This window comes from Schistocerca cancellata, chromosome 5 (genome assembly GCF_023864275.1).
Source record: "Schistocerca cancellata isolate TAMUIC-IGC-003103 chromosome 5, iqSchCanc2.1, whole genome shotgun sequence".
NCBI lineage: Eukaryota > Metazoa > Arthropoda > Insecta > Orthoptera > Acrididae > Schistocerca > Schistocerca cancellata.
The window spans coordinates 463,690,537-463,708,490 of record NC_064630.1 but is presented as its reverse complement, the minus strand read 5'-3'; the positions used below and the strand labels follow the sequence as shown (position 1 = coordinate 463,708,490).

Genomic DNA, 17,954 nt, shown 5'->3' with positions numbered 1-17,954 from the left:
GATATAAGAAAAAAGTCAAGATCAGGGCCAGTGGCATACTTACATATTTTTTGCAGCAGTGTTTTCACCACTCTGTGAAGTATGATGCAAAGGAAACATGATATGTCAGCTGTTGGTTCTATGCAGCCAGTGAGAGAGTAGAAGACAGATGACATGTTTGAAATATGAGATGGAGTAATATTGTCATACTTTCACATCAGTATACTATACCTTTGAAATCATAACACATTTGGAGGGAACACGCAAATATTTTCACAACCAAGATTATTAATCGACTTTGACCTGTAGTGTTAGATCCAAACATAACCATAACGTTGTAATTCATGACATATTTGGGGGAAAAAACAAATATATGTGACAACAGAGAGTACTAATTGAATTTTTGCGACTGAAAGTGTTACATTAAAACCTAACCTAGACCTTGGGGTAAGCTACAGATTAGTCTGTCACCACAGCACATATTTTAGGTTTCTTATTTGTTGCCTTCACCAGCTCACCACCAGCCCATCATATTTCAACCTAACAACCACCTTGTAATTCATGACATACTTGAAAAGGATCAGTCAAGTATTTGTGACAACAATGAAGAAGAGAGTGGTTTCAAATTTGCCCCTAGAAATTCAGTGCCTCTTTTCTTGTCTCTCATTGGTTACGTGAAAGTATCATCCCATTGGTATGTGTATGCCACTTCATGAAATACTTGAAAAAAGGAACAATCAAATATTTATGACAACAGCGAAGAAGAGAAGGATTTCAAATTCACCACTAGAAATGCGTAGCCTCTTTTACATAACAAATGAGAAGTAAGAAAGCCTCTCATTGGTTATGTAAAAGTATCATCCCATAGGCTATGCATGTCCCATTTTACCAACCTATGAGTGGTAGATAGACACCATGACTGCCACTGGTCGTGATATAGACTTCAGCAATGATATAATTTTGTAGGTATATTCAGTGGTATTTGTGGATACTGCCTGACTCATTCTGTGCCCGATTTCCTAATCTGAACATTTTTCTGCTCAGCCATCACAGATTTTGAAGAAATTTTATGTGAAAATCTGTACATGTCCCCAATGAACATTCGTGAAGTTTTAATGTTCATGGCCAAGGTACTGTCACTTGTTTGTCTCCATGCCTGACTGTGCAGAGCGAGTGAGAAATTTCTGGTGACTTTGAGTAATTCTGGCTTTTTATATCTCAAGGACTAAATGTATGATAAACATGAAATTTGGCATATAGTAAGCTCTGTGTTCTGAAGTACAAAGTTTCATTTATGTACCACTTTCCTATGCTGAATAAATTAAGTGCAAAATGAAAGATTTTGTAAAAAGTCAAAAAGTGTAATACATTCGACATAATTTTGCAAAAACCTGTGTTCTGTAAAATGATCCAAACTGGGCTCATTAGAAAGACCATGGTTTTAACTCCAAAACAAAATGTGTTTGATTGTACAATGCAGGCTGACATTGCTAGATAATTTGAATCAAAGTTGGGTGTGAAAACCGTGGTGCGAAAAAAATGTAACGTTCAGATTCTTATATCTCGCAGAGTAAATGCATACCAAACATGAAACTTCATACACAGTAGCTCAATAGCACAAAGATGTGGAATAAAAAATTTAATTCACCTACTAGTTTCAAATAACCTACAAAGTATCAAAAAGATCCCAATTGAATTGAAAATAGGTATATTTGACACTTCTGGTAGAAATACCATTTTCTGTTAAAGCTTCAAAATCAGTCTCATTCAAAACACTGTGCTCTAAGCTCCCTCCTCGAAACTGTGGGCTAACAATACTGCACAAATTGAAGCAAGGTAGCTGCAAAAATCATGCTGCGAATAAAGTCTTAACTTAATATATGTTTAGTTAAAACAACTTGTTTTGAATGATACTGGTTTTGAAGCTTTAATAGAAAATGATATTTCTAATGAAAGTGTCAAATATACCCAATTTTCAATTGTAATCTTTTTGATGAATTTGTAAATTATTGGAAAATTAGAGGTGAATGAAATTTTGTATTCCACATCCCTGTGCTACTGAGCTATTGCACATTAAGTTTCACATTCAGCTTGCATTTACTCCACGTTGTTGTTGTTGTGGTCTTCAGTCCTGAGACTGGTTTGATGCAGCTCTCCATGCTACTCTAACCTGTGCCTACATCCTTCTGAATCTGTTTCATGTATTCATCTCTTGGTCTCCTTCTACGAGTTTTACCCTCCACGCTGCCCTCCAATACTAAATTGGTGATCCCTTGATGCCTCAGAACATGTCCTACCAACTGATCCCTTCATCTTGTCAAGTTGTGCCACAAACTCCTCTTCTCCCCAATCCTATTCAATACTTCCTCATTAGTTACGTGATCTACCCATCTAATCTTCAGCATTCTTCTGTAGCACCACATTTCAAAGGCTTCTATTCTCTTCTTGTCAAAACTATTTATCATCCATGTTTCACTTCCATACATGGCTACACTCCACACAAATACTTTCAGAAACGATTTCCTGACATTTAGATCTATACTCGATGTTAACAAATTTCTCTTCTTCAGAAACGCTTTCCTTGCTATTCCCAGTCTACATTTTATATCCTCTCTACTTCGACCATCATCAGTTACTTTGCTCCCCAAATAGCAAAACTCCTTTACTACTTTGAGTGTCTCATTTCCTAATCTGATTCCCTCAGCATCACCCGACTTAATTCGACTACATTCCATTATCCTCGTTTTGCTTTTGTTGATGTTCATCTTATATCCTCCCTTCAAGACACCATCCATTCCATTCAACTGCTCTTCCAAGTCCTTTGCTGTCTCTGACAGAATTACAATGTCATTGGCGAACCACAAAGTTTTTATTTCTTCTCCATGGATTTTAATACCTATTCCGAATTTTTCTTTTGTTTCCTTTACTGCTTGCTCAATATACAGATTGAATAACATCGGGGAGAGGCTACAACCCTGTGTCACTCCCTTCCCAACCACTGCTTCCCTTTCATGCCCCTCGACTCTTATAACTGCCATCTGGTTTCTGTACAAATTGTAAATAGCCTTTCGCTCCCTCTATTTTACCCCTGCCACCTTCAGAATTTGAAAGAGATTATTCCAGTCAACATTGTTAAAAGCTTTCTCTAAGTCTACAAATGCTAGAAACGTAGGTTTGCCTTTTCTTAATCTAGCTTCTAAGATTAGTTGTAGGGTCAGTATTGCCTCGGTTCCCATATTTCTATGGAATCCAAACTGATCTTCCCCGAGGTCGGCTTCTACCAGTTTTTCCATTCATCTGTACAGAATTTGCGTTAGTATTTTGCAGCCTTGACTTATTAAACTGATAGTTTGGTAATTTTCACATCTGTCAATGCCTGCTTTCTTTGGGATTGGAATTATTATATTCTTTTTGAAGTCTGAGGGTATTTCGCCTGTCTCGTATATTTTGCTCACCAAATGTTACAGTTTTGTCAGGAATGGCTCTCCCAAGGCTGTCAGTAGTTTTAATGGAATGTTGTCTACTCCCGGGGCCTTGTTTCGGCTTAGGTCTTTCAGTGCTGTATCAAATTCTTCACGCAGTATCATATCTCCCATTTCATCTTCATCTGCATCCTCTTCCATTTCCATAATATTGTCCTCAAGAACATCGCTCTTGTATAGTCCCTCCATATACTCCTTCCACCTTTCTGCTTTCCCTTCTTTTGCTTAGAACTGGGTTTCCATCTGAGCCCTTGATATTCATACAAGTGGTTCTCTTTTCTCCAAAGGTCTCTTAAATTTTCCTGTAGGCAGTATCTATCTTACCCCTAGTGAGGTAAGCCTCTACATCCTTACATTTGTCCTCATTTTTGAGACGTTTGTATTCCTTTTTGCCTGCTTCATTTACTGCATTTTTATATTTTCTCCTTTCATCTATTAAATTCAGTATTTCTTCTGTCACCCAAGGATTTCTACTAGCCCTCGTCTTTTTACCTACTTGATCCTCTGCTGCCTTCACTACTTCATCCCTCAGAGCTACCCATTCGTCTTCTACTGTATTTCTTTCCCCCATTCCTGTCAATTGTTCGCTTCTGCTCTTCCTGAAACTCTCTACAACCTCTGGTTCCTTCAGTTTATCCAGGTCCCATCTCCTCAAATTCTCACCTTTTTGCAGTTTTAATCTACAGTTCATAACCAGTAAATTGTGGTCAGAGTCCATATCTGCCCCTGGAAATGCCTTATAATTTAAAACCTGGTTCCTAAATCTCTGTCTTACCATTATACAAACCATTATATAATCTATCTGACACCTTCCAGTATCTCCAGGCTTCTTCCATGTATACAATCTCCTTTTATGATTCTTGAATCAAGTGTTAGCTATGATTAAGTTGTGCTCTGTGCAAAATTCTACCAGACGGCTTCCTCTTTCATTTCTTAGCCCCAATCCATATTCACCTACTATATTTCCTTCTCTCCCTTTTCCTATTGTCGAATTCCAGTCACCCATGACTGTAAAATTTTCATCTCCCTTTACTACCTGAATAATTTCTTTTATCTCATCACACATTTCTTCAATTTCTTCGTCATCTGCAGAGCTAGTTGGCATATAGACTTGTACTACTGTTGTAGGTGTGGGCCATGTGTCTATCTTGGCCACAATAATGCATTCACTATGTTGTTTGTAGTAGCTTACCCGAACTCCTATTTTTTTGTTCATTGTTAAGCCTACTCCTGCATTACCCCTATTTGATTTTGTATTTATAACCCTGTATTCACCTGACCAAAAGTGTTGTTCCTCCTGCCATCAAACTTCACTAATTCCCACTATATCTAACTTTAACCTATCCATTTCCCTTTTTAAATTTTCTAATCTATCTGCCCGATTAAGGGATCTGACATTCCACGCTCCGATCCGTAGAACGCCAGTTTTCTTTCTCCTGATAACGACGTCCTCCTGAGTAGTCCCAGCCTGGAGATCCGAATGGGGAACTATTTTACCTCCAGAATATTTTACCCAAGAGGACGCCATCATCATTTATCCATACAGTAAAGCTGCATGCCCTTGGGAAAAATTACGGGCGTAGTTTCCCCTTGCTTTCAGCCGTTCGCAGTACCAGCACATCAAGGCCGTTTTGGTTAATGTTACAAGGCCAGATCAGTCAATCATTCAGACTGTTGCCCCTGCAACTACTGAAAAGGCTGCTGCCCCTCTTCAGGAACCATACATTTGACTGGCCTGTCAAGAGATACCCCTCCGTTGTGGTTGCACCTATGGTACGGCTATCTGTGTCACTGAGGCACGCAAACCTCCCCACCTACGGCAAGGTCTATGGTTCATGGGCAAGATACAAGAATCCTAAATTTCGACTTTTTTTTTGCCACAATTTTCACATCCAACTTTGATTCAAATTATTTAGCATTGTTAGCCCATATTGGATAATCAAACTCATTTTGTTTTGCAGTTAAAACCATGGTCTTTCTAATAAACTCAGAGTGGAGAGTTTCATAGAAAATAGTTGTTTGCAAAAACATGTTGAAAATTTTGCATTTTTAACCTCTTTACTCTATAGTCAACTTTGCACTTAATTTATTCACTATATAGGAAAGCAGTATATAAATGAAACTTTGTATTTAAGAATCTTGCAAAGTTTCACTTTCGTCATACCTTTAGTCCCTGAGATACAAAAAGCTGAACTTCATATGTTTTGGGCGATTTTGCCTAAACTTTTATGGCTGAATATTTCTTGTAAAATTCCTTTCATTTTTATTGTTAACAGAATGCATGAAGTTGTACTAGATGACCAAATTTCATTTCTTTAAATAAAATATTGCTTGAGATAGACTAGCTCAAAGTTGCCAGAAAATAATACTTGCTCTGCGCAGTCACGGATGGAGTCTAACAAGTGACTATTTTTTTAACAAATGTTAAAAATTTACCATTGTTCTCTGGGGAAATGTGCAAATGTTCACATAAAATTTCATCGATGCTCAAGTTTTATTGCATGAACAACCATAAAGTTACAAGCAGTAAACTTTTTTTCTTTTCATTATTTTATTTGTGTGGGTATGTGGGGAGGGGGGAGGGTGTATTAGTGAGAAAGTTTCAGAAAGGTTTGAAATTAATTACATCACTAATTTTTCCTCTTTTTCAAATACTGGAAGAATGCAGTTTGGGTATATGAAATACTGAAAACAAATGTTTGATTGCCCTGGAAGCTATTAGATAGGCAATTTGCAACATGGACAGAGTGGCCATTTTAGCTATTTGGCAATATAGATGGGTAGGAGAGAATACTGTTCGGTCTTTGGCTCGTCTCCTAAATGCAATAGATTCAACCAACTCCAATGGCAGAACACTTTGTGAGGCATTGTATGTTAGGCAGAGATCATCAGCACTAAAGTTTTGGGCTGTATAATCCAAGTAGAGCCAAGCATGTTTAATCATGATATAACAGACTGAAGAAATTCAAGAAGCTCAGAGAATGTTATTTCTTCTGTGTCATTCACAAATGAATGAAAAAAGAGAATTCTTTGGTGGGAGATGTATGGGGAGGGGCAGCAAACTGATACAGTCCTTACCAGGCCCTATCAGTCATCTTACAGAGTACAAATGTACGTGTAAAATTGTGATAGTAATTCAGAAGCAAAGTAGTATCAGGTGTCATATTGTCATGTAGAAGAAGGTGTAATTAGATGAATGACGAACACTAAACTTAAAGTTTATTCAGCACTTTCACATACAAGAGGGCGGAGCGAACTACCTCCGACCAGAACACGTAGAGTATACAGCTACAGAACATTCCAGTACAATGATTCTTGACATTTGAAGATACTTCTAGAATGTACTCGAACCGAATATAGAAATTAAAATTGCACAGTCCAGGTAGTTTTGAACTCACGACTGTCCATGCAACAGTTTAGTAACATAACCACTACAGCACGGAGCTACTCAACTTCTTCTGTGACAATATCTATCAAGTTTGTTAAATTGCTGAATGCCTCACTAGAGTCCACCTTTATAATTTCACCAAGTCTTGAGTTTTGAGACAGTGTTCTGTGATAAATTTATGTGTTTCTAACAAAATGAATGTTTCTGCACACTGTGACAAATTTAATACGGCTTTTGGAGGGCCTCTGCATTGTTGAGTCTGTTTTTGTTGGCATAAGGCATTCCAAGAAGGCTGGGAAAGTTGTGAATTGGGAGGAGGAGGAGGAGGAGGAGGAGGAGGAGGAGGAGGAGGCACTCCTGCTACGGCCTTTAGAGAGATCGCATTCAATACTGTGGCCACCATTATTGCAGTGATTCATGTCTCACTATCAGACAACTTGTGCACATTCCAGAGATATAAATTGGAAGTGTTTGAACTCTTTTAAAAGAGCATTTGCACATGTTTTGAGTGTGTGCTCACTGAATACTGCAGTTGCTTACCGCAGAGCAAAAGAAGAAGAATACATGCTGCAATTTAAAGCTGCATGTTGATTGAGAAGGTGATGCATGGTGTCAAAATATCAATGCAGATAACATTTGGGTGTACTTTTATGACCTAGAAATGAATTGTAGTAGTACATAATGATTGCAAACTTGCCAGCCATACATACAGTCACTCCGTCATGCTACACACACCTGGGAAAATGGGTAAAGAATCACTACCAAAAAAAGATGAATAATTTATGGAAGCTTCTGTAGCAATGGTGTGAGCCTAGGCAGGAGAACTCAACACCATAGAAAAGACAATGGGCGCATGTTAGACCATCGCAGCCACCAGGTGTCATTGCCACTCACCGGGCAGGCGATACCCAGCTAGTTACCCAACCAGGGACTTTTCACCACACAGTGTACATTACATTTGCAGTGGCAGCACCAAGACATACCTGCTTTGGTGTGTGTAAATACTGACAATCCGAATAGGGAAGTCACCAAATCAGCAAGTCATAGTCTGCATCTGTTAAAATGTCTACTTCGGCCATGAGGTTGCCACTGCTCCACTGTCATCCTGACAGGACTGCCTGCCAGGAAGTCCAGCTGCAGCATTGAGGGACTGCAGGTCACTGAAACACTGGGGATCCGCCAGTGCCATGTTTCAGTCCAGTGTTTACTTCCTGAATACCTATGCTCCTAAATACCCAACCTGGCCATGCCAGTCCACTACATCAGCTCTTGATGAAACTCGGCAACCTGCTGGCAATGTTTACTACACAAGGTTGCACCATTCCTGTGCTGTGCCAGGCATTGCAGCTGCACATCTTCACAACAATGCTTTGCTGCAGAGGTCTGCGCATTAATGACCGCCTTCCAGTGCCTACTAGGTATGATCTTCAGTTACTCCAATGAACTGTTGGAAAATAATTGAGAGAGTGTGCTGTCATCGAGCAGCTTTCTATTCACTTCGACTTACCCTCTCCAATTAGAATACACCCACACTTTCTACATGTCATCAGGATAATGCCAAGTCTAATGTTGCTGAAATTGTAATATTGTTTATGCTTATTTACAAATCACTTATCAATGTGGACGGCACTCTAGGTGCTTCGACATCTTCTGCAAAGGGTAAAAAGAACGAAACGAGAGGAGTTGGTAAAACTACTCAATTTGTTCTTATTAATGGACCTACTTTATTTTGTGGTGCGAGGTTAAACTTTTCTTTAATGAAAGTATCTTCTTCCTCTAGTTTGGGTAACGGGTGGCTAACTGTAGCTTTCGTTGCTTGTAACAATGCAGGTAGAGCAGGTTTGGAATCTTTTGAAACTAGGGAGGTCTTAGCTGACCGCACTATTCCTGTTTCTGAGATTATCATTGCTAGTGAGGGTTCCTACCTTTTTCCGCACGGGAGTTTGTCTTTGTCTTGTCGTAGACGTTGTAAGATAAATTCTGACTGTAGCGTTCACTTATGGGTGAAGGCGAGTGGTCCTTCTTCTTTGGAAGATTGTCACATTGTGGGTGATTGTGCTTTATATAATCATTGAAAGTAGTAGTTCTCAACAAATGGCTCTTTTCAGGGCCACAATAAGTAAAAATCTCAAAAGTCCTTCTCAGACGCACAGCCGAAGGCCATCCTAGAAGGCAGTATATTGAAGGCTAAACAATTTGATATAAGTTGTCCATGTTGCTTGGGGGTGATCTGATATTTGGTTATAAATAAGAATTCTCACAACCAAGATTGCATGTTGAAATATTTTTATTTCCTCCATGACAGGTTTCGACAGAGTCTAGCTGTCATTATGATCGTGTTACACGTGTGCAGTAATATTATTTCCAGATGATCCAAAGATGATAGCTAGACTCTGCCGAAATTAAATATTTCAACATGTGACCTTGGCTGCAAAAATTCTAATTTATAAACAGTTTGAATTAAGAAATTTCTGAAATAATAAGTAAAATAAAGGCAATAACTCACCTGTTGCTGACTGATGGTTGGCACGAGTAATATTGTAATAAAGAGAAAAGAGTATTTATACTAGTTTTCAAGCTCTTGCTCTTTCTGTAGCAAAAGTACATACAGGCACCCAAATTTGATTGTCTGTTTTTCCCTTAAATGTCAGTTCTCTCAGTGAGTCTTCGTGAGTGAACTTTGATGCTTCTCGGACCAATTTTTATCCACCTTTTTTTCTGCTTGCAATAAAGAAGAGCAATTATTAGGACAACAGCATCTTTATTGTCTAAAATTCTGGACCACAATATTGTTGAGCAGTCAGGAAAACTTTTTATTATTGACTTCTAGGGGGTGCATTAGTGTGCGTCGGAAGTCGTTTTTATTACACTGGAAACCACTGAGCTAGTTAGTATTCTGTAAATGGCCAGCACAGAGTCATACTCGACCCCCCTCCTCTATGAAAAAATGTCCATATGTAGCCTATAAATAAATTCTGACTTTCTGTTTTGATGAAATCATGTAGTTGATTTATGGAATTTTTGACTAACTCTAATGTTGCTGCCATGGTCATAGTCTGATATGCATGCTGAAAGTAGTAATATATTATTTGAATCTACGCAGAAAGCAGATCGTAGTATATATCTTCATTCTAGTGTCATCTACAGTATTTTTTGTGCATTGTAATGCTGTTACTGTGAACAAACAAATCCATGGGCTATCTTCTTTTAACCTGGCCCTACAGCATAGAATACATTATAATATGAAATTTCGACAATTCCAGGTAAGCATCAAATAGGTTAATTAATGATACTTCTTCTTTACTACAAGCTTGTTTCTCCTGTAGTGTCATTCTCAAGTTAGCTTATAGATGTTCTTTGAGTCTACTTATGTTTATAGAAGTTCTACATAAAGGTCAGTTTGGATACGTACTTGTATCTAGTTTGAATAGGTGCCCATACTCCATAAGTCAGTTAACTATCGACTGTCTGTCTGGTACTAGAGCATTATATATTGCTTGGTGTTGCAGTGATTAACTGATTATTCTATTGATCATTGAGTTTCTATGATGCAGGTAAAAGCTTGATTGTTTTTTGTTGCAATTTCTTGTGTGTCCTTTGAATATAATGCTAAAATTTCATCCTGTTTGACTGATATAGAATTTTGCACAGTAGTGACCTCAGTTCACAGGTCACTCTACACCCATCTGTTAATTGTGTCACAACCAACCACCTCTGGGAAGACCAAGCTTTCCAGCAATCATTTTGCCTCTTCCTGCTGTGTGCAAGCATCGGTGTGTGCGTCTACCTGACACCTGCCATGTAGCAATAACAAGTGAGGCTATAACAATAGATTTGATAACCGTTGGGTATTTTGTTGTGCTGACCAGTAAAATTTCCTTATCTTAAATTGAAATGTGCTCTTTATTAAGTACCTTTTGGCGTACTGTTCTGATTTTGGGTAACAAGAACTTCCATTGATTATGCTGTCTGTAGTAGTTGGTTTTCTGTAAATTTCAAATTCATTGTTATTTTAAGATGAAGAAAGTTTATGGATTTGTTTGTTTCATTTGTAAATTTTATTTTTGGATGCGAGTTTTTGAGTTCTTGATGAATTTCCCGGATGTCTTCATCATTTCCTTCTACTAGTACCAAAGTGTCATCTACATATCTTCGGTAATATATAATTTTATCGAGTAGTGGCTGTTTGGAGCTGAAAAATTTTTCTTCCATTGTGTTGATAAAAATGTCTGCAATTGTGAAAGCAATAACCATTTCCTATCACCATTCAATTAGGTTGTGTTAAATTTTTTGGTTGAATTCAGAATTAATAAGAGAACACTAAACTAAAAAAATGACAGCTTACATACTGATGATATACTTGGGACAAATATTGAATAAAATAAACCAAATCTTAAACAGAACAACCATAGAACTAACTTTCTGAACAAACAACAACAAAAAATGAAAGTTCAGTGTGGAAAAACCAAAATTCCAATTTCATTCAACTCCAGAATAAGTAATGACTGCACAAAATTCTGTGTTGGTCAAACAGGACAAAATTTTAGGATTAGATTCAAAAAACCCTAAGAAATTGTGACATTCATCAATCAAGATTTCACATACATCTCAAAAATCAAAACCACAAAACACAACATAATGAAAATGCATTACAAGTCCTACACTGGGTGCCAGGGAACATGCCGTGAACATCTTGGAAGAAGTAGAAATGGTCATCCAAATGATATTCTTGAAGAACAAATTGAGCTCAAACATTTAGAAAAATGTAGAAAATTTCATTGGCATTTTGTGAAACGAGAACAGAGAAAAAAACACAGTAAACAGAAAATAACCTTAGGTACAGCTAATAAAAAAATTATAAAACCATTGGAGCACAACCAGCATCACTGACTAACAATACACTGAAAACATAACATAAGTATCAACGACAATAAATTATCAGTCCAGCTGTCAAGTGTAATTCACAAAAATATTTGGTACAAACAGAACTTTCGTGGTTGTAATGATCTAGCAACAAATAGGCAGTCGGCTGTTTATTCACTGATGCAGTATGGGCATCTATTCCAACTATATGCAAGTATGTATAACTTTTATAAATGTAAGTAGACGCACCAAATGTAACATCTACAGGTTTACATGAGAATGGCACCATGACCGAAAGAAGCTTGTAATAAAGCAGCAGCATTACTAATGAAACAGTTTGCAGCTTACCTGGAATTATTCATAACAGGAAAAAAAATCCAATGAGATACCACTGTTCATTTTGCATCATTAGTCTCTTATTTATTCATCTCATTGACTGATATCAGATGATTATCCAGTAATATGTGAGAGAAAATTTTGCTACGGCTGTAAATTTTACGTTGCAAAACTACTTCTAATTAAAGTTACACTGCCTTCTGTACATCAATCAACTAGATTCATTTAAAGTCACTGCAGTTGATAACGGGGAAATATTTCACCATCATAATTGTCACTAATGAGTTACCATGTAGAGTGTAGTCTAACAGTAATAAGCTCTCTCTGCATTTCTCATTATTTATCTGCTATTGCTACAACTGTGCACAGATCATCATAGTCCACAAAGGCTTGAAAAGTATCAAAATAATGCATTGTCATTAAAAGCATTATGGTCAGTAATGGTCCTATCATGCACCCTTGATGATGTTCACTTGATTCTAGTTTATTTTAGAAGTTTGTTTTCACCTTTCAACATGGTTAATAGATCCAAAATTTCAACACTATATTTACACAAATTATTGTTAAAAAGCTGGATTTAATCATGCAATGTTGAATCATGGGTACATTTAACATGACAGCAATGTGCAATTTATATCCTGAAATAATAATTCAGTTGTGTCCATTTGTAATTTTCTGCTGCTATAGTTCTGTAAGTTGTCATTGTTTCAACTGGTTTGTTCTGGTCCTCCATCACTTTCTATTATGTACTATTCTCTTCACACCTCTCCACATCTTCGACGATACTGTAAACTTAACATCTTACTGCTGAGCAATGCTACTTTGCATTGTAACAGTGTGAGGCTAACAAACAGAAGGTTAACTGTTCTTTAGTGTGAATCCTGATAGGTGCAGGCTGTATATGAAGCTACCACCGCTTCTGACAAGTGCTGCAATCTTATGAATGTTTTAAGTACTTCTAGAGCAACCTTCCAAGTAAAAATACTGTGAAAAGGAAATTTGCTACCCACAATATAGTGGAGATGCTGACACTTGCAGATAGGCACAACAAAAAGACTGGTACATAGTTTTTGGCCAGTAAGGCCTTCATCAGAATTAGACAAAACTCTCTCTCTCTCTCTCTCTCTCTCTCTCTCTCTCTCTCTCACACACACACACACACACACACACACACACACACAAAACTCACTAATTGTTCCATGTAAAAACTTATTTATGGATTAAGAGGTTGAAATGCACCTACAGTTTTTTTCTGTTTGCCTCTCTTCTTCGTGCCAGAGTAACTATTCCTGGCTGACTGATGTACAGCTAACACATATATTTTTCTAGTAACGATTTTTCCATACATGTAAATCTTTGTGCCATAATGTTCCTAAGTACTTAATTTTTAAAATGCTTTTCAGGGTTTTTTTTACAGTGCATTTACTTGTACCAAGCAGTGACGGGAGAACCCATTAACATTGTACAAGGCTGTGCTCTACACGTGTTTCTGGAAATGTCTTTCTTGATTTCCAGCCAATATTTGATATAATCTGTCTGTTTAATTGGAAAGAAAGCTTCTTCAGCAACCCACATCTCATATGATGTCTCCCTTACTTTGACTTTTTTATGTAATCATTCATTGTCGGCAGCAGAGCTGTTTCTTTTGTTGTTTTGTCTCAACATTTTTTATGTTTAGCATAGCACTGTTGTTGTTGCTGGTACTCATCACTTTGTCTTTGTTTTTGTCATTTTCAACCCAAAGTCTGCATCATTTAGCTTGTCCACTACTTCAGCAGAGTTTGTGTTATTCCAGTTCTGAAAGTTCCTTTCTTCTTTTCATGGCTTCATCAACATACATTCAATTTAAACAATAGTGTTTACAAGCTATGAGCTTGCACTCTGTCGCATTTGATAGTTTTCCTTGATTTTCCACTTTTTAAACTCAAACTACGGTTTTGCAGATTACTTATGTGTATTTTCTTGAGCCTCACACATCTTGGGGATTTGAAACATCTTGTGTCATCTCTATGTCCATAAATACCGAAAAGACATTCTAACTTTTCTTCATCCTTTACTGCTTATTAATCACAAAACTAAAATTAATTTTCACATGTCTTGTACTTTCTTAAATCCAAACCGATTGCTATTTTGGGTTTCCTTTTCATTTAGTTGTGTATGATTTAAGTCAATAGTTAAAACAATTGAAAATTGTGATCTGCCAGGCAAAACACTCCTTTGGCTGATACAGACATTTGGTAGAATATCCTTCCTCTCAGAACACGATGAGAGACAGTTGAAGCCTTGGCTGAAGGATGTTACTCAGCTTTTCAAGGCAAGGGTCATACTGGGTGATCAGAGAAGTGCTATTCGGTGGCTGGTTCACTGGTGCCAGAGGAAGAGATGTCGTGGAGATTTGTTTATGGAGGAGTTAGGTAGGATATTGCCCGTCAGTAAAGGCTCTGGTAAGGATATCTGTATGTTTTGACACTACAAGTGTGGGATTCACGAGTGGCAAATCTGTAAGGCAGAGAATTTCTGACGGTGAATGGGTGGCAGCTGTCACAGTTGAGGTGGAGGTACTGTTGGTGCACTTCATATGAACAGAAGTATTTATGGAGCCATTTGAGAGGTGGAGGGCGACATTGTGGAAGATGGCTTGTTGAGATGAGGAGGATGAGGTGAAGTGGAGTAGGGAGTGGGTGTTGAGGTCACAGACGAAAGAGGAAAGGTTGTCCTTGCATGAGCCCACATCAAGAAAATTTCATCAATGCGTTGGAACCAGACAAAGGGATTTAGGTGTTGTGTGGATAGGAAGGATTCCACTAGATGACCCATAAATTAATCAGCGTAGAATGTTGCTATGCGAGTCCCTGGGTAGTACACTGGATTTGTTTACAGATTAGCCGTTGAAACTGAAATAATGGTGGGTCAGGCTGTGGTTGTCTAGGACTATTAGGCAAGAGGTGGTGGTTTTGGTATTAGGAGGATGTTGGTACCTTGGAGTAATGGGCATGAAGAACATTGGTGTAGAACAGTGGTTCTCAACCTTTCTCAGACAACTACCCCTGATTGTAGTCAGATATTACCCAGTACCCCTCCCCTCACCAACAACATCAACACTTAACTAATCTTTGTAATGAATAAGAATTTCCTTGGAATACTTTTGTTTTTAAAACAATGGAAGGAAAATGTTTCATTTTTGTAGATATTTTGTTGAATCATGAATTAATGAGTCAATGAGACAATTAGTATTGTTTATTTCTAACATCCTTTCTTTTTTTTATTTATATATAGACTAAAGAAAGTCTCAGTGCACTGTGAGTGATGCCTAAACTTTCTTCTGAGGAAAGAAAGCTAATTATGCACATTTAGGCAAGAAATCTGTTACAAAACTTGCTTCCTCTGCACAACTCCTCCCTACTGACATTTTCTTCCTCAAACCCTACAGTGTCACTTCAAATAACCAAGTTAAAGTGTGTGCACTAGAATCGGGCCCACTTGTTGCAAATCACTTGATTGCTGGACTCCTTACTTGTGAATCGGCAGAAATTGGAAATCTTCATGCTGCAAGTGCTTTGTGTCTGACCACTGCCACTAATAAAAATAACAGCGACAATAATAATACTTTATAGGGCCTACAGCAGTGTAATAGCTACTGTGTAGTTAATTTTGTGTTGTTCTGTTGATTAATGAATTTATTGTTGTGACATTAATAATGAAGCAATTTCTAATGTACTGTGGGAACTTCCTAGAACCCAGAGAAGGCAGTTTCATGGGATGCATAAGTGATGAATATGTCCCAATTTTACTGTCACAGATGCATGGTAAAAAGTAGCGTCTATGTGTGTAGTGGGTGAAGTATGTGATGAAAATGATGTCTGTACATTTGTTTCATAAGCTATAACTTCAATTACATTTTGTCATGAATTCATGCTGATATTTGGAAAGACATATAGTTATTACTAATATGTATTGCTGTCTTACAAAATAATCATAATAAAAACCTTTTAAAAATTATTTCGTTTTGTGGCCGAAACACTTTTACCTGTTAGAAAATTACATTTTACTCCTAGGAGGGTAATTACCCTTCAGGTTGGGAACCACCGTTGTACAAGGATGCCACATCTGTAGTGACCAGTAAGGTGTCTTGTGGTAACGGGACAGGAACTGCGGAGAGGTAGTGAAAGACATGAACAATGTCTTTAATCTAGGATGGAAGTCATGGACAATAATCAGTCTTGCTATGGCCATGGGAGTGTGCATTTGGGGGTCTGTGTGGTTGTATGTGTGAATGTGTGTACTTTCGCTAGAAAGAGAATAAGAGCTCAAAAGCTACTGTGAATACTGTTTTCTGTTAGTGTGTTAATGCTCCACACAGATCTGCTTTAGGTGAGTGATTGACTTTCCCTTGTTTTACATATTGTTTCATCCAAGAATCGTCATTACAATCATGCACATACATATTTGTATGAGGGGACTGATCCCACTGTGACTCATTGATGAAGGATACTAAATTTTTGCATTTTGTGAGGTGCACAAATTTACGTTTCTGAGTACAGCAGCTTCTTTCAGATTGTACTTCGTGTAGGTGACTGCATCATCTGTAGAAAGTTTTAAGTTGCTACTAATATTGTCTGCTAAGTCATTAATAAACAGCACAAACAGCGAAGGTCCCCAACACACTTTCTGTAAGGTTTTCCTTTAGTTTCGGGTGTGAGTCTGGTAGCTGATAAGACCAAATAATAAGTTAATACCCACTGCTGAAACTTGATTCTTTAATTGTAATTACTGTAATACTACTAATCAGAATTTGACGAGTGAAATGTTGTTGAATTTGTCTCTTTTTAGAACTATGATATTACCTGCAGGAATTACCGTAGTTCCATTTGAAAAAGTAAAATTGATAGCAAAACCTCTGCAATTAAAATAGCTGTGAAGAGAGACTACATATTGTTTATTGAGAAGGTTCTCACAATTAATCTGGAAGATAACAGAATTGTATCTTAAACAGTTCCAGAAGTATTGAGGTGAACAGCTTAGGTGAATCACCCTGCACATCCATTTCATGTAATATCTTTGTCAGTGCTGCTGCTAATATTATTTGTCTGGACACTTGTGTCACATCTACCTTATTTATATTGCATAGTCTTGGTAAGGACAAATCAAGTTTTGACAGGAATCAAAAAGTAATGAGTCGATGGTCACAAAAACTACAAAAGTAGAAAAGAACCATGATTGAGAGAACATGCCACCACTAACCTTAATGTGTATACAATTGAATTTGCTGTCTCTGCATCATTATTTATGTTCCATTCAAGACTGTTGGTTAATCTAATAATAAATTTTGCTTTATTCATGTTTTCAAGTACTTATTACAGCATGATGAAACCAACTAGGCCTCTTACGCAAAAACTTTTTTTCTCCCTGGCAACTCCTCCAATAGTTACAAGTCACATATTTATGATTCTTGTGTACATAGTTACTTCTACTCAATGGAGGCTTCAGTAAACTAATAAAACTGATGTCATTTCTCTTATGTAGGACACTGCTGACTACCTGTTGTGCAGCCAGACAGGTAATAAAGGGACTGGATGTTAAATTTCTCCCTTATGTGTCAGAATCAGGTTTCTGGAAAGAACCCCATTTATTTGTAAATAGCTCACTTGCAATGCATTAAAATATTGCTGTTTCATTCACTCTGGGTATGATTTATTTATTTCATATTGCTCCAAAAAATTGATAGCGACGAAGATATTGACATTTGTTAAACTGGTTGTAACCTTCTGAAGATGACGAATTGATTTGCTGAAACCAGTAAAGCGAAAAAAAAAAAAAAATATCAGTGCAAATGATGACTGAATTTTATTTTGAAAAATTTATGCTAGTTAGATGAGTAATTTATAGCAGCTGTACAAGGCTATTCT

The 17,954-nt window shown here is 37.4% G+C and overlaps 1 protein-coding gene across 2 annotated transcripts in view; it reads left to right on the top strand.

Annotated features, from left to right (window-relative positions):
• The window catches only part of LOC126188173 (DALR anticodon-binding domain-containing protein 3), a 91,404-nt gene that overhangs the window by 31,009 nt on the left and 42,441 nt on the right, over positions 1 to 17,954 (top strand). The gene's annotated exons all lie outside the window — the stretch shown is intronic.